General features: G+C 47.4%; 1 protein-coding gene across 1 annotated transcript in view; it reads right to left on the bottom strand.

Moving 5' to 3' along the window:
• Positions 1 to 22,920, bottom strand: part of BMP7 (bone morphogenetic protein 7) — a 124,487-nt gene that overhangs the window by 78,092 nt on the left and 23,475 nt on the right. The window lies entirely within an intron of this gene.

The following is a 22,920-nucleotide window of genomic DNA, read 5'->3' as shown; positions in this document are numbered from 1 at the left end:
AGCAGCTTTAAAAGTCTCTGGAGGGCCAAGCAAAGAAGGAATGCAGAAAGCGCCTGGCGAAGAAGGAAAGCCACTTTAAGTAATGAGGTTTGTCACTCAAGGCTTCTCCTAAATTGCTTTCAAATATTTCTGAACTATTTTGACAAAGAGATAAACAAAACGCCACCGTGGAAAGCCTGCCCGGAAAAGCCTTTTTTCGGTCGAGTGTTGCTCGCAAACGTCTTTATCTCCTTGCAGTAGACTTCAAACAAAATGCACCCCCCCCCCCATCTGATGCTGAGTTTGGAGAAGAAAAGACATTTTTAAAATCTGTTTTCATCCAAGTTCCGTCCTTAACGAAGTGCTGAAATTTTCACGCATTACAGAAATCTTAACCAAGTTCTCAGCTAAGCCATATCTGCATCAGAAAAGTGGAGGACAATTTTTTTGGCCAGTTCCCCTCTCCCACAGCAGACCTCCACTTCACCTCTCACACTCTGTGGGGATCCACAGACACATGCCCACAGCCCCAATTTAAGGGCTGGTGCAAGGGGGAAGAAAGGAAAGTTTATTTCTGCAAGCAGTGAAGGGCATCTACCTCAGAAGCTAGAGTTCTGATACAGACAAGATTCTCCAGCGCTTAAAAAAAATGAGAAAATGCTGCAGCCCTAATCATGCTGAGTGTAAAGCTAGGGCAACTGCTCTTCCCCTGCACCACACTCCACCTGGCTTCACTGAGTCCGTGCGTCTGGAAAACTCTTAGCAATTAAAGTGCCTGAGGAAAGAGGATTTAGGGTTCTTTCTCCACCCCCCACCACTGTGTGTAGCCTGTACTTATCAGGTCTATTTGCCTTGGGAACGGAAGCCTCTCTTTAAATAATGAACAATCCTCTTTGTTTTATTGTTACAGGAAAACTCTTCCAAACGTTTTAAGCACTGTCCACACTCTTTCCCCCACCTGTTCCTGCTTTGGCATGCTTTTCCCAGTCATATTTTAATGAGCGAACAATCCCCGAAATAGGTAGTTTTGTATAATTATACAGGTGCTCATTACCTGGAATTGCTTCTCCTAAAGGCTGACTGCACCCAAGAGTTTCCCTTTTGTTTGGTTCTTTATTTAAGGGATTAGGATCTTGCCTTTCCTTTGTCTGACCAGAGGATCCCTTACCCAATGGTATACCCCCCTGGCAACATTTACAGAGGAAAGAGGGTCACCTTAGTAACCTGCTTCCTTTTGGGACTTTGTAAGCTATTATTTTTTACCTATGCATCTGAAGGAAAGGAAGGGGGGGTAGATGTGATATGTTTGGTGCTCTCAGGAGAGGAAGCAGACACGGCCCCTCCCTCCTGTTTCCTTCTAGGGTTGCCAGCTGGCCTGGAGGAAAAGGTCTTGTCCTTGTAATGGAAGCTTAATGTGTGGAAATGGGCAACTGAAGCATTTCATGGCATAGCAGTAAATGGCAACACCTGGAAAATAACATCCCATGAAACCTCTGTAAAAAGGACAGAGAACTTTTTCTCTAGAACCTCCGCACATGTTGCATTCCACACAGCAGAAGTGTTGGGAAGCCACAATCGGCTCACTTCAGACATGGCACTGAGAACCTCAAATCATGGTTTGAGCTTGCAGATAATCAGGCAGACCCAGGTTTACAGCGGTTTTCATCTTCAGTCCGCTCATCTCTGAAGGTAGGGTGGTGAGGTGCCTTCCTCCTACGGGAAAGTGAGGGGTGGGCAGGGACTTCCGGAAGTGACATCACTGCATCAGCAATGTCGGGGCAACGCTCTACTTTTGGGGCAAAACTCGATGGTAAAAATGGCTACAAACCATAGAGTTTTGCCCAAAAAGTAGAGTGCCGCCCCCAACATCGCTGATGCGATAACATCATTTCCGGAAGTGATGTTAGCATGTTGTGTGGGGGGATGTCTGTTTGGGGGTGTGGTTTACCCTGCTAGCCAGTTTGGTGTAGTGGTTAAGTGTTCGGACTCTAATCTGGGAGAACCGGGTTTGATTCCCCACTCCTCCACTTGCACCTGCTGATGTGACCTTGGGTCAGTCACAAGCTCTGGCACAGCTGTCCTTGAAAAAGAGCAGTTTGTGTCAGAGCTCTCTCAGCCCCACCCACCTCACAGGGTGTCTGTTGTGGGGAGGGGAAGGGAAAGGAGTTTGTAAGCCGCTCTGAGACTCCAAGTGAAGAGCGGGGTATAAATCCAATCTCTTCTTCTTCTTCTTCTTCAGGCCAGAACCCACAAAAGCTAGGGATCCCCCTACCCCTAGCGGCCTTCAGCCTTCAGAACAGTGGCCATACCTATGGATTATCAAATCATTCAAACCAGGATTAGCACAAAGCCACTTGACACCTTGATTGATGATCCCAGTTTCCAAAGTGATAACAAACATAAGCATGCCAAACTGGGTATCTCACCAAACTGTAACTAAGTTGCTTTAGCCATCATTTGGTATGATGGCTGAACTGAGACAGAGTATGTGATATTTCCCCAGGACGGTTTATCTGTATGTTCGCAGAGTTGTCCATTGATGCATTACAGAGTGATTGTGGCACGTGGTCTGTGCATTTTTCTTTTACATTCCTTAAATCTTTGATCTGGCCATTTTAACTTGTCAGAATATAAAGAAAGCTTGCCAATGGGCCAAGAAAAGTAGATGTCCTGGGCAGTGTTCCCTCTAAGCTGAGTTAGTGTGAGCTAGCTCACAATTTTTTAGCCTCCAGCTCACACATTTTTGTCTTAGCTCAGGAAGGATGACTCCAAAGCAAACTGATTTATGCAGCAGCCAAATCGCTCGCTCAACTTTAATTCTAGTGGCTCACAAAGTAGAATTTTTGCTCACAAGACTCCACAGCTTAGAGGGAACATTGGTCCTGGGCCTTTAACAGAGGTCTGATGTCCATAAACAGGCAGCCAAAGGTTTTCATGGCAGGGAGCTTAACTACATTGCTGAAGCTCACACTGACCTTAAAAGGGACAACTAGAGGGGCCAGTTTAAAAGATGGGCAACCCCATGAATATATAGAAAGTCCCCTTGGCCCTGAGCCCAAGTACAACAGCTTAAAAGACAAGGCACATCTAGGATTGCCAGCTCCAGGTTGGGAAATTCCTGGAGATTTGGGCGACGGAGTCTGGGGAAGGCGGGCTTTGAGGAAGGGAGGGACCTCAGCCGGGTAGAATGCCGTAGAGCCCGCCCTCCAAAGCAGCCATTTTCTCCAGAGGAACTGATTTCTATCCCCTGGGGAGCAGTTGTTATAGCAGGAGATCTCTAGGCCCCACCTAGAGCTTGGCAACCTTAGGCACATCTGACCCACTTTCTGCAGAGTGTTCTGATTGGCTCTTGTAGTGCAGCTCTAGGCAAAGCCCGTTTTCCATCCTTTAAAAAATGAGTTCCCAGCCTTGTTACTAGGACTGCCAAGTCTTGTTGAATCGCGGTGGGGGATCGTCATTCTTTACAGGAGCTCTGCCGCGGGGGACGGCAACAGGCATTGCACCGCCGTCGCCAGGATGTGACGCTACGCGTCACTCTGGCAACGGGACTCCAAACAGCCCCGTTGCCAGAGCGACACGTAGCGTCACATCCTGGCGACGGCGGTGCAACGCCTGTTGCCGTCCCCCACGGCAGAGCTCCTGTAAAGAATGACAATCCCCCGCCTCGATTCAACAAGACTTGGTGGCCCTACTTGTTACGCCTGCAAGCACTTCTTAGAATGCTGAGAAAGGGTAATGGCTGTGGCCACAAGATGGCTGCTCGCTGCAGTCATTTGAAAGGTGCTCCCTCCAGGCACAAAAGGGGATACCTCCTGGGCTCTTATGAAGCACCTGCAGCCAATATCATAGGTGGAGGAAAGCCACGGTGAGGTCTTTACCTTGGGGAAGAAGTGTTTTGTTTCAGTTTCCAGGAAAAAGGGGGGAGGGGGTTCCGCTCCCTGTACATCCTCAAGAACAGTCCAAGGCTCAGAGCACCAGCTTTGCATGCACAAGATCTCCAGTTAATAAGGATCAATGAATAAGGACTGTGAAAGAGCTCCAACCTGAGACCCTGGAGAGCTGATGCCAGTCGGAGTAGACAACACTGACCTTGACGGACCAAAGGGTCTGCTTCAGTACAAGGCAGCCTCATGTGCCAGAACAGATCACTAAGCAGAGAGCAGTTTTGCCAAGGTGAATCAAGGGCTGCCAAACCCCATGTGGGACCTGGAGAACTCCCAGAATTACAACTGAGTTCCAGATGAAAAAGGTATGCCCCCCATGGAGAAAATGGATGCTTTGGAGTGTGGACTCTACTTCAGTACAAGGCAGCCTCATGTGCCAGAACAGATCACTAAGCAGAGAGCAGTTTTGCCAAGGTGAATCAAGGGCTGCCAAACCCCATGTGGGACCTGGAGAACTCCCAGAATTACAACTGAGTTCCAGATGAAAAAGGTATGCCCCCCATGGAGAAAATGGATGCTTTGGAGTGTGGACTCTACGGCATTATGTCTGGCCAAGGCCTCTCCCCTCCCTAAACTCTGCCCTCCCCAGATTCCACCACAAAAACTTCAGGAATTTCCAAACCTACAGCTGACAACCCTAGGATAAAATCACCTCTTTACTAATTTAGTCAGTAGCCCTGTTCACTAGTTAACATATGTATAATCCATGTACAGTGTGCATTTGATCTCCCCCCCCCTTTATACCCGTGTTGCGTAATTCTCATGTTGCATTCAATGCATGTACAGCTGAACATGTGATCGAAACACAACATGTATTCCGGTACCGGGCCCTGGTTTCATTGGTAAAGTGAACACATGTGACTCTGTCTCACAAATGGGTGAATACACCAACATGCTGGTTGTCTCTGTATTCACTGTGATCTGTGAACAAGATGAGTGGGTAGGGAGATTCCCAACAGAAATCCAGTGGCACTTTAAAGCCAAAGGGCCAAACCATGCATCATGTGTAAATAAGTCATTGCCAAGGGAACTTGCAACTATATGGCAACTTTGAGCTCCCAGTGGGAACACAATTGTGAAGCACCGTAGGGACCGGTCTGGATTGGGACATGTATTTGTAGTCCTGACTCAAAATACTTCCAAGGAGGGAGGCTGCATGGGCTGGTATTCCAGGCACGGTCAGCCCCCCTCTTGGGGCAAATAACACCTCCTGGGCGGCATTTCAGAAATGGCATGTGGGGGAACTGAAGCCCCCCCCACACACCATTGTTCCAGTCCAAACTGGAGGCCCATCTGGCTGCAAGTTCCCTTGGCAATCACATGTTATAGGTAGAAGAAGATTGGAGGAGATTGGATTTATACCTCACCATTCACTCGGAGTCTCAGAGCGGCTTACAATCTCCTCCCCTTCCTCTCCCCACAACAGACACCCTGTGAGATAGATGGGGCTGAGAGAGCTCTCTCAAGAACTGCCCTTGGGAGAACTGTGATTGACCCAAGGTCACCCAGCTGGCTAAATGCGGAGAAATGGGGATCATACGTAACATTTAGTTTGGGTCCAGATTCCTATGCATCTGATTGTGTGACTTCTGAGTCACGAAAGCTTACGCTGAGATAAATTTCACTAAGTCTTTCATATGCCACTGAAAGACTACTTTATTTAGCTCAAAACACCTTGACATTGTTTTTGATGGGGGGGGGGGTTGTCATTCAGAATCATTAGGTTAAGTCTCAAGAAGCAAGTGGGTGCCAAGAAATGCGTTCATGGGTGCCATGAGAGGGAGAGGCTGTGGCTCACTGGGTCAAGCATCTGCTTGGCATGCAGAAGGTCCCAGGTTCAATCCCTGGCATCTCCAGTTTGGTGTAGTGGTTAGGAGCAGCAGACTCTAATCTGGAGAACCAGGTTTGGCTCCCAACTCCTCCTCTACATGCAGCTAGCCGGGTGACCATGGGCCCGTGACAGTTCTCTCAGAGCTCTCTCAGCCCTACCTACCTCTCAAGGTGTCTGTTGTGGTGAGAGCAGAGGTCATTTCGGGGGGGATCGCAGTTCCCCCGGGTGAGGTACGGGGGCAGGGCATATGACGAAGCCCCGCCCCCTGCTTCCGGCCGCCCCGCTTCCGGCCCTCATTCAGCCAGGAGGAGGCAGGAGAAGAGGGAGGGTAAGTTGCTTCCTCCCTGCCTCTCCCCACCCCTGCCTGCCTGAGGCCAGGGAGGGCCTTCGCGGGGCTTCCTTGCACTCCCGCCGGCCTTGCAGGTCCACCACTGGGCCCCTCATGGGGCTCGGCAGTGGAGCTGTAAGGTCGGCAGCGGCGGTCAGGACCGTTGGGGGTGGGGTGTGTGGCCTTATGACACACTTCCGGTGATGTCAGGGGGTGTTGCCTTATGACACACTTCCGGTGATGTCAGGGGGTGTGGTATATGCTAATGAGTTATGCTAATGAGTTCCCCTAGCTCTTTTTCTACGAAACGACCCCTGGGTGAGAGGAAATGAAAGAGACTGTAAGCCGCTCTGAGACTCTGAGTGAAGGGTGGGGTTTACATCCAATTTCTTTTTCTTCTAAAAGGATCAGGTAGTAGGGGATGTGAAAAACTAGAGACATGGGAGAGCCACTGCCAGTTCTGAGTAGATAATACCAACCTCAATGGATCAACTGACTGAGTATAAGGTAGCTTCATGGTGTCACACTGGGGATGGTTGTTTTAACGCCAAATGATGTGACCATTGGAGCCACAACCTTTGCAAGAGTTGTGTCTTCCAAATCAGAAGAGAACTCTTGGGAAAGAACACATGTGTGCACATGACAAAGGGTATTTCACACAACATTCTGCAGGAGGATGAACACATATCTAGGGGTGCTTATCATGGTTGCAGCCTTGGTTCCTGACCTGGTATGCAAAGGCCTATGTACACTGTGGGGCTCTCGCTAGCCCTGTTCACAAGTTACAGAATGCACATACAACCCATGCACAAGAGGATACCTGAATTTTCTTTGTATGTGCACTGAGCCACTCAACATGTGATTGAAGCCCAGCATTTATCCAGGTGCTGGCCCCTGTTTTCAATTGTAAAGTGAATACATGTTGGCAAAACAAATGCACATGGGTTCTTTTTTGTGAGTAGATGTGTACCCGTAAGCCCAGGTATCCACATATTCACTATAATGTGTGAAAGGGGTTTCTATGGTCAAGAATACAGATATTTTTCCAAGGTTTCAGTGCAAGCAGAGAGCTGCCCTTGTGTGTGTATTAAGTGCCATCAACTCAGTCACTTCCATCTTATGGCAACCCTGTGAATTAATGATTCAGGTCTGTAGCCGGGTGGTCTGAAGCAAGAGAACACAGTCCAGTGGCACCTTTAAGACCAACACAGTTTAATTGTGGGTATAAGCTTTCATGTGTACCCATAGTACCTGATGAAGGGTGCACGCACATGAAAGCCTATACCCTGAATTAAATTTCGTTGTTCTTAAAGGTGCCACTGGACTCAAATTTTCTTCCTGTGAATTAATAGGGTTACCAAGTCCTACCTTGGCTGCAGCGGAGGGAGTCCTGGTCCTCTCTGGGAGCTCCTCTTCGCGCACGCTTTGTGCGCACGCCACAATAACTGATTTTCCCTCGAATGATAGAGCATCCCCCCGCAACGTGCCCAACACGGTTATGTCACCTCCGGGTGACGTCATCACGCCGGGCACGTCTCCGCGATCCTGGCACTTTGGGGGTGGGGTTCCCCCCAGCAGCCTGATCCAGGCCGGTGGGTAATGGACCCATTGAACGGGGGTTTCCTCGCCCCCCTGAGGGACCTGGCAACCCTATGAATTAATGATCTGGAACGCACAGGAACGGAGTTCCGGCTGGCTCCCAAGTTGGCCACACCCAGCAGGAACTCATTAGCATAACAGGCCACACCCAACAGCAGAAACTCATTAGGATTGGCTACATTAGGGGTGTGTGGCCTAACATGCAAAGGAATTCCTGCAACAAAAAAAGCCCTAGGTTTTGACAACAAACAAGGTAAACAGAATAAGAAGCAAAAGGTGGTTGTGGCTGGATGACCACACTTCTGGGAATGCGGCCTAATATGCTAATGAGTGGTACAGTCAGGGGTGTGGCCTAATATGCTAATGAGTTTCTGCTGCTGGGTGTGACCTATTATGCTAATGAGTTCCTGCTGGACTTTTTCTACAAAAAAAGCCCTGATGATCTCCAAAACATTTACATTAACAGCCTTGCTCAAGTTTTGCAAGCTGAGGGATGTGATTGAGTCAGTCCATCTTACGGTGCTAGAAGTGTCCGAGGTAAAATCGGGGAGTTGGAGTGCTTGGTGTCGGAGGGAAAAATAGACATTGTGGGTATTTCTGAAACTTGGTGGGATGAGGAAAATCAGTGGGACACAGTGATTCCCGGTTATATATTATATCGGAAGGATAGGGGGGGAAGGGTTGGAGGTGGGGTAGCTCTGTATGTCAGAGAGGGTATAAAGTCTAGAAAGATTGAGAGGCTAAGTGAATTGGATTCGCTTCTGGAAGTTCTATGGGTTGAAATAGGGGGGCCAAAAGGAAACTTAACACTGGGAGTTTGTTATCGCCCACCAGATCAAAAGATAGAGGAGGATTATAAAATGATGAATGCCTTAAAGATAGCAACTAGACAAAAACACTGTGTAATAATAGGTGATTTTAACTACCCACACATTGATTGGGTCAATATGTGTTCTAGTCGGGAAAAAGAGATTGAGTTTCTAGACACTCTAAATGACTGTGCTATGGAGCAGATGGTCACGGAACCTACCAGGGGAGAGGCGATCCTTGATTTGGTCCTAAGTAACACTCAAGACCTGGTGAGAGATGTAAAAGTGATTGCACCGCTTGGAAACAGTGATCATAATGTTGTTGAGTTCATCATTTGTACAAATAGAGAATTGGCCAAAAAGACTCACACAACCATTTTTAACTTTAAAAGGGGTAATTTCTCTGATATGAGGGGACACGTGGGGAGGAAACTGAAAGGAAAAGTAGAAAGGGTCAAAACAATTGGGGAAGCTTGGGATCTATTTAAAACTACGATCCTAGAAGCTCAAAAAATATATATTCCGCAGGTTAGGAAAGGCACAAACAGGTATAGGAAAAAGCCTGCATGGTTAACAAACAGAGTAATGGAGGCTGTAAAAAGTAAAAAGAATTCCTTTAAGCAGTGGAAAGCTAGTCACAGTGAGGCTGATAAAACGGAACACAGGCTATGGCAAATAAAATGCAAGTCTGAGGTCAGGCAGGCAAAAAGGGAATATGAGGAGCATATAGCAAAAAACGTAAAAACCAACAATAAAACTTTCTTCAAATACATTAGAAACAGGAAACCAGCCAGGGAGGCAGTGGGGCCCTTGGACGACCAAGGGGTAAAAGGAGTATTGAAGGATGATAGGGAAATGGCTGAGAAGCTAAATGCATTTTTTGCCTCCGTCTTCACTGTGGAAGATGAGAAGTGCTTGCCCACTCCAGAACCACTGATTTCAGGAGGGGTGTTGGAAGACCTGAGTCAGATTGAGGTGATGAGAGAGGAGGTCCTAAAACTGATAGACAACTTAAAAACTGAAAAATCACCAGGCCCAGATGGCATACATCCGAGAGTTCTGAAAGAACTCAAATGTGAACTTGTAGATCTCCTGACAAAGATATGTAATCTTTCCTTAAAATCTGCCTCCATTCCTGAGGATTGGAAGGTAGCTAATGTCACTCCCATCTTTAAAAAGGGTTCCAGAGGAGATCCGGGAAATTACAGGCCAGTCAGTCTGACGTCGATACCGGGTAAATTGGTGGAAACCATTATTAAGGAAAGAATTAGTAGGCACATAGATGAACAAAACCTATTGAGGCAGACTCAGCACGGTTTCTGTAAGGGAAGATCTTGTCTCACTAACCTGTTAGTGTTCTTTGAGGGGGTGAACAAACATGTGGACAAGGGGGATCCAATAGATATTATTTACCTTGACTTCCAGAAAGCTTTTGATAAAGTTCCTCATCAAAGGCTCCTAAGTAAGCTCAAAAATCATGGGATAGAAGGACAAGTCCTTTTATGGATCAAAAACTGGCTAGTTCATAGAAAACAGAGAGTGAGTGTAGGTGGGCAATTTTCTCAGTGGAGGGTGGTAAGCAGTGGGGTACCGCAGGGATCAGTACTTGGTCCACTGCTTTTTAACTTGTTCATTAATGATTTGGAGATGGGAGTAAGCAGTGAAGTGGCTAAATTTGCGGATGATACAAAGTTGTTCAGGGTGGTGAAAACCAGTGAGGATTGTGAGGCACTCCAAGGGGATCTGTCAAGGATGGGCGAGTGGGCGTCAACATGGCAAATGGGGTTCAATGTGGCCAAGTGCAAGGTGATGCACATTGGAGCCAAAAATCCTAAATATAAATACACATTGATGGGGTCTGAACTGGCAGAGACTGAGCAAGAGAGAGATCTTGGAGTTGTAGTGGATAACTCACTGAAAATGTCGAGACAGTGTGTGACTGCAATAAAGAAGGCCAATGCTATGCTGGGGATTATTAGGAAGGGTATTGAAAACAGATCAGCCAATATAATAATGCCCCTATATAAATCAATGGTGAGACCTCATTTGGAATACTGTGTGCAGTTCTGGGCACCACACCTTAAAAAGGATATTATAGCTTTGGAAAAAGTGCAGAAAAGGGCAACTCGAATGATAAAAGGGTTGGAACACTTTCCCTATGAGGAAAGGTTAAAGCGCTTAGGGCTCTTTAGCTTGGAGAAAAGACGACTGAGGGGTGACATGATCGAGGTTTATAAGATTATGCATGGGAAAGAGCAGGTAGAGAAAGAGGTACTTTTCTCCCTTTCTCACAATACAAGAACTCGTGGGCACTCCATGAAACTGCAGAGCGTTCGGGTTAGAACGGATAAAAGGAAGTACTTCTTCACCCAAAGAGTGATTAACACATGGAATTCACTGCCACAGGAAGTGGTGGGTGCTACAAGCATGGACGGCTTCAAAAGGGAATTAGATAAGCATATGGAGCAGAGGTCCATCAGTGGCTATTAGCCACAAGGTATAGCTAGGGGCTCTGGGGCAAGTGATGCTCTGTCTTCTTGGTGCTTGGGGGGGGTCAACAGTGGGAGGGCTTCTAATGTCCTGGCCCCACTGCTGGACCTCCTGATGGCACTGGTATTTCTGGCCACTGTGTGACACAGAGTGTTGGACTGGATGGGCCTTTGGCCTGATCCAACATTGGCGTCTCTTATGTTCTCTTATGTTCTTATGTTCTTCCTCTTTTCCTCCTGCCTTTAACTTTTGCTAGCATTACTGTCTTTCCCAGTGACTCTTGTCTTCTCGTAAGGTGATGAGCTGCCCACACGGCATCAATCACGTATAGTTCAGGGCAGAGCACACTGCTGTGACTACACACCCCTCTTCCCACAGGAATTCATCCTCCCTGTAAGATCATGCAGGAAGCCCTTTTGTCTCTAACAAGAAATTAACTGTAAACAAATGCTTTTTGATCTAGCAGCACAGCTCTTGCAAAGCCAGTCTTCATCTGTAAACCAAGCAGTGTGGTCATTAGAACCTCAAGTATGCAAATGCTCCGCTGTCTCTTAGATGAAAACAGAATTCTCTGCAAAGATCTTTCACATGAATATTGACTGACGGCCTGCAAACCCACATCAAAAGAACAGAGCAAATACAGTCCCACCCAGAAGGATCAATACAGAAACCTGCTGAACAATCCCTATCACAGTTTTCCATAAGAACCAGCAGAGCCAGGTTTCAAAGCAATTCCTAAAAACAAATTCTTGCTGCTCTTACAGATCAAACGCTGACTTTACCAGGAAAAGTTTTACAACCCCTCAGAAAGCTAAAATAAGTTTTCCTCATGGCAACAAAAGGGCAGGTGCCAGAAAGCAGACACGATCCGCAATGAAACCGGTTCCTCTCTATTGCAGCTGAGATCTGACGAACAGAAGGGACCGCAGAAAGGTTGTGCCTGTCTAGATCCTAACAGTGAGTGCATGGGAGATGAGACTGATACAGGTGTAGTTAGCGCCAAGAGACTTTAAAATGGAAGCGAGGAATTTTGGACTTCCGTTTGACTGCAATAGCGCTCAATCAATCGAGAGCCAGTGTAGAGTAGCAGTTAGTCAGGAATCGGGGAGACCCAGGATCAAACCCCCACTCTGCCATGGAAGCGTCTTGGGTGCCCCACTTTCATCCTAACCTACCTCACAGGGTTATTGTGAGGATAAACCAGAGGAAAGGGGAATAATGTTTGCCGCTTTGTGTCGCCATTGGGGCAAAAGGCAGGGTATAAATGATGAAGTAAATTTAGGGAAAACCCCTAATACTAGATAATATCATAAAAAGGTAAAGGTAAAGGTTCCCTTGCTCGAAAGCCAGTCGAATCCGACTCTAGGGTTGCGGTGCTCATCTCCGTTTCAAAGCCAAAGAGTCGGCGCTGTCCGAAGACATTTCCGTGGTCATGTGGCCAGCATGACTAAATACCAAGGCGCACGGAACGCTGTTACCTTCCCACCTAAGTGGTACCTATTTATCTACTTGCAATTTCTTGCTTTCGAACTGCTAGGTTGGCAGGAGCTGGAAAGGAGGTGGGAGCACACAATCTTTTTCACTGTTCCGTCTGGTGCTAAGTCAAGAGTCAACAGCGCCTTCTGGATGTGATTCAACGCACGGCCAGAGTAAAGTAGAATTAAATCATTTTTATTAAGCTCCTCCACATGCATTCAGAAGATTTCTTTACTTACAATCGAGGCTGAATAACTGGTGAAGTTCACATCTTTGTAATCTAATTCAGTTGGAGCTCACTCCGTCATGCGGCACACTCGGGTCTCGAACTGCTGAACTACCAACCTTCCACAGCCTGCAGTTCAGCGTCTTAACCACTTGAGCCATCGCAGCTCCTAGATAATAACATATAGAGCACCATTTCCAGTAAGGACGGATCTTGAGCTCAAGTATGCCTGGAAGCCTGCCTCACCAATCTCAAAGGTTTGGGGGCTGACTGAGATCACTCTGCAGACTGTGGCTTGGTATAAAAGCAAAATCATCACCCCTGACCTGGATAGCCGAGGCAAGCCCGATCTCATCAGACCCCAGAAGCTAAGCAGGGCCGACCCTGGCAAGTACTTGGATGGGAGGCCTCCAAGGAATACCAGGGCCACGACACAGAGGAAGGTTATCAAGCCACCTCTCTGAAACATCCAAATCCCGGTAGGGGCCGCCAGAAGTCACCATGACTCCCAGGCATGCAAGCACATACACACACACGTACATACATCCCTTATTATTATTTAAAAATCTATTGGTCTTTAAAAGCAAAATCATGCCTTCGTTCCTTGTTTGTATTAGCCACTACCAGGGGTCATTTGGGGGGGGGACGCGGGGGGACGCCATCCCCCCGGGTGAGGTGCGGGAGGGCGGGACCTGGAGCTCCCTGCTGGTGCCCGCTGGAGGTCGCCGCCGGCTGTGGGGAGGACACACTTCCAGTGATGTCAGGGGGTGTGGCATATGCTAATGAGTTATGCTAATGAGTCCCCCTAGCTCTTTTTCTACGAAATGACCCCTGGCCACTACTAATTTGCAGGTTCAGATGTAGACGGAGAGACTGTGTGGTATAGTACAGGGGTCCACAATATGGCACCCGCAGACTAGGGCTGCCAAGTGGGGGCGGGTAAACCCCTGCTTTGGAGGCCCGATTCCCGCCGCCGCGGAATTGGGCCCCAGGGGGAACTCCGCCCCCCGAAGCGCAGCGTGGCTGGGTCACCAGAGATGACACAACCACGTCAATCACATTGGGGGCGTGGCCCCGAATTGCCGGAGGGAAAACTCTATGGTTTTCCCTCCGACGATCGGGGCCACGCCTTCAACGTGATCGACGTCGCGCGTCACTTCCGGTGATGTGCTGGCGGTGCGCACATCGACAGACGGCTCCCAGAGCCCGGCGAGGCTCCCCCGCCGGTAAGAAAAATTGACTTGGCAACCCTACCGCAGACACCTTTTCTGGTGTTCACCGAGTGTTTCTAGAAAGTGAGTGGGACCAGCAGAGCTTCTGATTGGTCACTGGAGATCTGCCAGATGAGTGTTTCTTAGCTAGCTCAAGATGAACACTTGCGTGTATGCAGGAAATGTTTTAAACAATATGTTCATTCTGCTGAACAAAGCTCCTTTCTGAAATGCTGAGGAGCTACATTCAGTTATTATGCATAACCTCACTCCCTGACATTTTGTTGTTGGCTCCACCTCCTCCGACAGTAATAGTGGTCACCACTCTGTGTCAGATTGGCAAAGGTGTCCACAGGCTCAAAAAGGTTGTGGATTAAGGTTGCCAACCTCCAGGTGATGGCTGGAGATCTCCTGGGATTACAACAGCTCTCCAGGCAACAGAAATCAGTTCACCTGGAGAAAATGGCCACTTTGGAAGGTGGACTCTATGGCATTAAGCCCCAAGTCTCCCCCCCCAAAAAAACCCTCCAAAACCCCTGCCACCTCAGGCTCCACCCTCCAAATCTCCACGCATTTCCCTGCATGGAGTTGGCAACTCGATTGGGGACTCCTGGTGTAGTGGGTAAAGTACTGTAGTAGGATGTAGGAGACCCAGGTACAAGTCTGCAATAAAGGTTACTGGGTGATTTTATAGCAGTCATTCTCCATCAGCTGATACTGCCTCACGGGATTGTTATGAGCACAAAATAGAGGAAGGACAAACAACGCATCGCACCCCCAATGAAGGGACAGTTGCAAGCTTCAGTGCCTTTTGCTCCAGACTGGGGGATGCAGCAAAATGTCTGCCATCCAGAGACACTATTGGATTTCTTTTCCCTCTTGATTCAACCAGGGGAAGAAGAAAAAACATTTAAAATTCCGCCACCTCCCTTGTGTCAAATTGAACCTGTGAGCCATTTCCTGCCAAATTTCCCCCCCCCATTATAATTCACACATTTTGTTTTTCTGTCCACTGCATAAAAATGTAATTTAAAAAAAACCCAAAGCACTCAAAACAAATTGGGAACAGCAGCGATGAAGACAGGCAGGACGAAAGCTAACAAACAAACAACAAGAAGTGGAAGGAGGGCGTAACTCCAGCACACCTAGTTCCAGCTACAACTTGGCTGCATTCGCTCATTCATAAATTTAATTACAAATTGAAACGAGGTGGCATAATTTCTAACTATTGCCGAGTAAACATTTTTCCCCCCCTGCTCGAAAAGCTGTACCGACATCTTACAACCTCCCACCCGCCCCCCTTCACGCTCCCAGAATTAGGTATAAACTCTGGAGAGCCAGGGCCAAGGAACACCCCCCCCCCCAAATTTCCTTCGGGGCTGGCAGCCACGCAAAGCAAAAGCCCATTTGCACAAAATGATGGCTGCGGCGCTGTCGCCCTTCCATGGGAACAAATTAACATTGGCATGCCAAACACAGGAAAGTAAGGAAATTAGAAACACTGTTCGGATTTGGCAGGCCCCTTTGAAATACTGTACCATGCGCTACTGATGCCAATTAATGAAAAGCAGGAGGGCTTTGCCGAGCGGGTCTGGTGGAGGAAACGCATTAACACACATCCAACATGTTTGCACAGGAACTAGATTAGAAACATCTTGGTTCCAAAACAATACAGCAATTACACTGGAAAACTGGCGAGCCTCAGAGTTCAGGATGCCCAGGACTGGGCCTCGCCTTCGGAAGAACCATGCAGTAATGGCGCCGTGCAAAGCAGAGGATGGAGAAATTCCCATGACGGAACATACTCCATTTGAAAAAAAAAACAAAAAACCCACGCATCCCTACCAATGCTCCCGCTAAGCTATGGAGTCTTGTGAGCAAAACTTCTGCTTTGTGAGCTACTGGCATCAAAGCTGTGAGCGAGCGATTTGGCTGCTGCATAAAGTAGTGTGCTCTGGAGCCCTCCTTCCTGGGCTAAGGCAGAAATGTGTGAGCCGGAGGCTACAAAACTGTGAACTAGCTCACACTAACTCAGCTTGGAGGGAACACTGAGATTCCCTACCTAAAGAGAGTGAAATGTGTTAAGGGTCCTTTGGCCATACACACTCTTGCTGGTGAGGGGAAGCGTTCTATCAAGTTCCTCCAGCAACCTGCTGAAACGGTCCAGCCCCAAAGAAACTAAACAAAGAAGATATTTGGTCTGGGTAGATCAGCCCTTGCCCTGAGCTAGACAGCCCCGATCTCATCTGATCTCAGGAGTTAAGCAGGGATAACTCTGGCTAGTACTTGGATGGGAGACCACCAAGGGATGTGTGTGTGAAAGGCAGGCAGGCAACGGCAAACCACCTTCGAATGTCTCTTGCCTTGAAAACCCTACGGGGTCACTGTAAGTCAGCTGTGAATTGATGGCACTTTCCACCACCAGATCAGCATTGGCTGTAAGATTTCACTGCGCTCATTAGGACTATCTCACAAACATCTGAACGGGGGAAAAGGGCTGGGTGGGGATCATACCAATATTAGGCTCCATTGCAGGGTTACATGATTCTAGGAAGCGATTATGGCCTCTCTGACATTACCGTTCTAAACCGGATGTTATCCATTGTTGTGCTGGTGCCAAATAAAGTGATACAGGAAGTTTCGTACAGCGAATTTCATCCTGTTAATGAGCCATCTCTGAAGCAATCTGGCCATTTCAAAAAGTGATGTGTTCCCCCCCCCCCTTTCAGCCGTGTGATCCTCCTTGAACTTTTTTTTTTAAAGTTCTAAGTTGAGCGCTATAACACTACCAATACAGTGGTGCCAAGGCATATCAATGGTGCTGCTGTAGCACTGTAGTGCTATATTGGTCTAGCACTATAGCACTCAACTTAGAACATAAAAAACAAAGTTTGATGAATATTGCACAGCAAAAAAGGGCAGGGAGAAAGTGCAGTGCTTTTGGAAGCGCTACAGACATTTTAAACAGCACACTTCAGCAATTCAGAAGTGCAAAGAGGACTTGCAAATGGAAGAAAGCAGTTTACCTCAAGAACGGCTCAACCATGCTTTGCTAACTGGACACAAGCAGCTTTGTATGAAAAGGTAAATAAACTCTGTTAGCAGCCTGTTGCTAAAACGGTTCTGTCTGAAATGCCACACCAAAAAACGTTAGCAACCTGTCTGAGAGGGGCTGATGTCACAGATCTCAGATCTACCTATGCCCCAAAAGCCTCCTCCCCCAAGTTCCAGATATATAGTAGATTACTATGGTGACACAGGAAAGGGCCTTGGCCCAATGGCAGAGCATCTGCTTTGCATGCAGAAGGTCCTCAGATCAATCCCCAGCATTTCCAATTAAAACTAGCAGGTAGTAGGTATTGTGAAAGAGCTCTGCTGCTGTTGGAATACTGACCCTCAGAGAACAATGGTCTCACACAGCCTAAGGCAGCTTCCTGTGTTCAACAGGACACTACACCAATTTGGTGTAGTGGTTAAGAGCAGCAGACTCTAGAGAACCAGGTTTGATTCCCCACTCCTCCACATGCAGCCAGCTGGGTGACCTGGGGTCAGTCCCAGTTCTCTCAAGAGCAGTTCTCAGAGCTCTCGCAGCCCCACCTACCGCACAGGGTGTCTGTTGTGGGTAGAGGAAGGGAATGTATTGTAGACTGCTCTGAGACTCCGAGTGAAGAGTAGGGGATAAATCCAACTTTTCGTCTTAAATCTGTACCCTGCTCCAACCAGACTGGAGGTTCTGAGAACAACAGCCCAAGATAGTGTTAAAAGGATCAGGTAGGGTTGCCAAGTCCATCTTCCACCCTCAGCGGGGGACTTTGGGGGCGTTCCTGGAGGGGGCGGGGCATCCCTGACGTGATGGCATCACGTTGGGGATGTCCGCTGCCCCCCCACCCGCCCGTGCGCCAGATCTCCAGAAACGGCAGTTCCCTGCACTTAAAGGAGCTGGCGTTTCCCTTTTAAATGCAGGAGCCGGCGTTTCCCTTTTAAGAGCACGAAGCTGGCGTTTCCCTGCAAGCTTGCGGAGATCAGGCTTGGGAGAAAACACGGGTTCCACACACTTAAAGGGAGAGAGATGGGTGGCTGTGGGTGTTGGGGGTGGGGCTTCCCCCGCCGGCCATCTGGCCGGCGGCGGGTAGAACCACCCCCAAAATGGGGGACCCCTGGCAAACCGGGGGGTTTGGCAACCCTAGGATCAGGTAGTAGGTCATGAGAACCTGGAGAGCCACTGTCAGTCAGAGCAGACAGTACTGACCTTGATGGATCAGTGGTCTACCTGAATATCAGGCAGCTCTACATGTACATGAAACAGCTAGATGGTTCACCAAACTTAGTATCTATCTCACCAAGACGCAAGGCAGATTACAAAATATGCAACACTGTAATAGGAATGGTCAGACTCGACTGTGCGACTGAACAACAACAAATAGGAATGGTATAGTATAAAATAATATAGAATAATACAAAATGTGCAATAAACAGCGTAGTGAGAGTGGATTGCAAAGTCAGAAAACAATGCAGTAAATCAGTACAGAACATGACATATAAGAAATGCAAAAACTGGATGACAGAAATTAGAAAACAATGCCCTAAAAACAAGTCAATACAGGCAACAGATCTTTTAAGTGGAGATGCTGGGGATTGAACCTGTGACCTCCTGCACACCAACCAGATGCTCTCTCACTGAGTCACAGCCTCTCCCCATTTCCCAGAGCGTGCTCAGGTACGGGCAGCTGCTGATCTTACCCCTTTGCACAGTGGCCCCTTCAGCAGACTTGGCTAAAAATTAGTCCAGCTGTCATGGGGGAGCGTATTGGGAAAGGCTTTCCTTTACATAGGTGGGTCCCTAGGCCACTAAAGTGGTTGTAGGTTGAGAGTCAGTACCTTGAACTGAACCTGGAAACTAATTGGTAACCAAAGGAACAACGGTAGAACAGCTGTAATATGCATACACCACCTAGCCCCTGATTAGGATCCATGGCGAGAAATGGATCCATATGTCACTAGACATTGTGCTACTGTAATAATCCTTTCATTTCCAGGATTTTCCTGCAATTAACTCTGATTGTACAACATCCAACAACCTGTGGCCCCTACTCAGCTGTAGTTTAATGATGTGGACCCTGCAGGTGTGTCAATACAGACACTAGTCATTCCATTTTTAAAACTTATTTATTTTATTTGTATCCTGTCTTTCACCCCAGAGTTGCTTTCAACATTCTTTCCTCTCCTCACAACAACCCTGTGAGGTAGGTTAGGCTGATTTTCTCCAACAACGTCAAGGAGAGGAAAAAGTTCTGAGGCCAACATCATAGCAAGTTAGCAAATCAGTCCTTTCAGGATCCTGACCATCTTCCAGTCTAAGGGTGCAGGTTTAAACAGAATACTAGTTCTTTTGGCTTACTGTAGTATTTATGCTTGTGCAACTAAACTCAGGGTCAAATTTCCATCCTCTCCCCACCCCCCATTAAAAACCTTGTAGGCCTACTCTCAAACATACTTTTGCCTAAGCTTGGCACGTCTGCAGAAGCCAAAGAGCCATTCAAGAATTTGCCCTTATGACCTGATCCAGCACGACAGGGCTACACGCAAGGAGTCCTATCTAGCGGCTCGTCCATTTTCTGAAGCAGTTCAACAGAGAGAAAAATGCACGTAATTAAGTCAATCTGAAATGAACATTATTGAAAGAAGTCAAGTGTGTGACAGGAAGGGCACGAGCGACGGATATAATTATCGCTGTACATTTCGAACTAAACGGTCTACCTGGTCACCGTTAAGGAGGGGGGGAACCCCACTTATTTCAGTGGATTTCATTCCGTCATCTCAGCCGTTCATCACTTCAGAACCACTGAGCGGTGTAAAAACTAAACGCATTATCATTTTAACCACAAATTAACAGTTTCTGTATAAATATTAGCATTTCCTCACTGCGGTTAGGGGGAGAGAGGCTGTAACAGCTCTAACGGCATATTTTTTTATTCCGACTAATTAAAAACAAAGGGCTCCGTGCAATTTAATATATTGATTCTAGCAGTGGGACTTAAAGGCCATTTTTATAATAAGTGTACACAGCTGCGGCCGCTCACCCACCGCCCCATTTTAAACCTAATCCCCACATTCCTCCTGACAATAACATGACAGGATCCACACATCTCTGTATTAGCCTTAACCCCGGTGACACTGCCAGAATGTATTAAAACTAAAGCATAACAGTGTCCTGTTTAAAAAGAAATCTGTCAACAGCCCCTGACTAGGCTTTAATAGCCAGATGCTTTTTTCCTCTCTTTTTAAAAAAATTAATCTTTCCACCTACTTTCTGTCCCTGCCTCCCCTGTATATATCCCAAAGAGGATGAACTATTTTATTAAGAAAAGCAAGGTGCAAAAGCTGAGGGGAGGAGAGCTTTTATCAGCAGCTGAACAAACAGCGATTGATGGTGTGAGACTCAAAGCAGGCTGTATTAAGCCATGGAGAGTCCTTGGAGTCAAACCTGCTCCCAGAATTAATGTGAGGCAACCATTTCACCACTGCCGCTGTTAACTGCTCCCCACCTTCTGCCCTGCCAGTCTCTTCCTGCTGCCCTCTGTGTTGAAGGATTATCCTGAGCTCTCAAAATGGCCACCATACATAAACATGGCGGCAGCCTAGAAGTGCAAGACATGGATTTCAGGATAAACCTTTTCCTACAGGCCTTTCTTTGGAGTTTCTTCACCTCAGGGGTCGTTTCGTAGAAAAAGAGCTAGGGGAACTCATTAGCATAACTCATTAGCATATGCCACACCCCCGGCGGTGGACCTGCAAGGCCGGCGGGAGTGCAAGGAAGCCCCGCGAAGGCCCTCCCTGGCCCCAGGCAGGCAGGGGTGGGGAGAGGCAGGGAGGAAGCAACTTACCCTCCCTCTTCTCCTGCCTCCTCCTGGCTGAATGAGGGCCAGAAGCGGGGCGGTCGGAAGCAGGGGGCGGGGCTTCGTCATGTGCCCCCCATACCTCACCCAGGGGAACTGCAATCCCCTGCAATCCCCCCCGAAATGACCTCTGCTTCACCTACATACCTTAAACAAGGGTCTCTGGAACAGCTTCTCCTCCCAGGGAGACTTGCGAAACCAAGCAGACTCTTATTCCCATCTTCCAAAAAAGGGAGCAAGTCGTGATGAAGGACATCAGTGTGGTGTAGTGGTTAAGTGTCAGACTAGTATTTGGGAGACCCAGGTTCGAATCTCCACTCATGCCATGGAAGCACGCTGCGTGATCCTGGGCCAGCCACACTCTCTCAGCCTAACCTACCTCACAGCACGCACTGCTGTGAGGATAAAATGGAGGAGAGAAAAATGATGTAAGCTGCTTTGGGTCCCCATTGAGGAGAAAGGCAGGGTATAAATAAATTAAACAAGTAAATAAAATGAACATCTGGGCCAGACTGCTTGGTGGCCGTGAAAGATCAAGTCTTTCTTGCTCCAAGTTGCTCTGCAACACTTAAGAATTAACTCTATTTTTTATTAGTTGTTGTAGACGACAGCCCGGAAAATCTACAACTAATGAACTCCGGCCGTGAAAACCTTCGACAAAACTCTCTTTTTCTTTGAACACAACCAGATTCTTTCCAAATAACAAAAGTCTTCAGTAACATGGAATGGGTATTCACGTTCTACATTTTTAAAAAAGTCAATTTACCAAAAATCCCCCAGTAATCCTGTGACTTTCTCCCTTAATGCTTAGGTCTGTAGAGCACTTTTACGTAAGCAACGCTTTCTTTTCCCCCCCTTGTCGATGAATCACAACAACAAGGTACAGGAATATTATACAGGGCAGGGAGGACTGATCCTGAGGGCGCGGCCTGCCTAAGGGCACTCTAGGAGTTCGTGGAAGAGGCAAGATTCAATCTGCTCCATAACTCCCTTTCTTAGCTGATGCCCAGCTATCTTGGGCCACAATAGTCTATTCTGCATGAAGCAGCATCTCTGAGAAATAACACTCTTTTATTAGCTGATTCACCTTTCACTGTAATATTTATTTCTTTAACTAACATATTTCTACCTCACCTTTCTTTGTGGTTCAGAGTGTCTTACAATAATAGTTAAAAAACATCCCCAGCTAAAACCAAAAATATATCGCAAACCCCACCCCACCCCTTTAAAAATGCCCACTGTTCAAACCCCCTCCAAAGCCCTGGCAAACAATCGGGTCTTGCAGTGGCTCCCGGAGATCTTCAAGGTGTGTGTGGGGGGCTCACCTCTTCAGGAAGCCCATTAACGAGACCCAGAGCCTGGGTCTTTTCCATCATTGACAGATAGAAGTGGCCTACTCTGAAGAATGTTCCAAGTAGTATAAGAAGAATATACCAGTAGTACAAAATCTCACTGTACTCGGTACAACCTTGGAAAAAATGTCTTCCTTCTGTAGACAGACATTATGGACCCCAAGTTAAAAAGAATACTGGTCAACAACAAGATGGCCACCTTTACTCTGTGATGGATTCTCTACTTAAGCTCTGCAGAGTAGGCCACTCCTATCCATCAAAAGAACCTTTTCTTTGGTCTTCTCCTCCCCCCCCCTCAAGGTAACCTCTGTGCAGCTGCCATTAAGACCAGTGCAGCGCCCATTCACACCTCTCCTAGAGCTATTAACACCTCATTAACATGTCACAAGCCCTCACTTTTCCTCCAAAACCTTGGATGGAGAGGCTACAGAAAGGGGTTTACAATATAGTCTCTCCAAACGTATAGATTCATTAGAAAGCTACTCGGTCTCACTGACCAGTGATGAATAACCATGCACTTCTATTTTGCTTCACTGTCTGGGATTGGAGCTATTCCCTTACCAGCTCTACTTTAAGAGCATTCTGCATAAGCAATTCAAACCCTGCTTCATGCCTGGCAGATGTATGTATCTAACTGTGAAGACTACACAAAGCAGGGTTTTAAGAATTATTATTATTATTATTATTATTATTATTATTTCCCTTCCCTTCCACCTTCCTCCTGACCACGGCTCACCAGGGCCAGGAGAAGGGGGGGTAATGCCCAGGACGAGATAAAT

The sequence above is a fragment of the Gekko japonicus genome, unplaced genomic scaffold (assembly GCF_001447785.1).
Source record: "Gekko japonicus isolate JY-2015 unplaced genomic scaffold, Gekko_japonicus_V1.1 scaffold1296, whole genome shotgun sequence".
NCBI lineage: Eukaryota > Metazoa > Chordata > Lepidosauria > Squamata > Gekkonidae > Gekko > Gekko japonicus.
The sequence above is the reverse complement of the archived record's forward strand: the minus strand, read 5'-3'. Positions and strand labels throughout refer to the sequence as shown.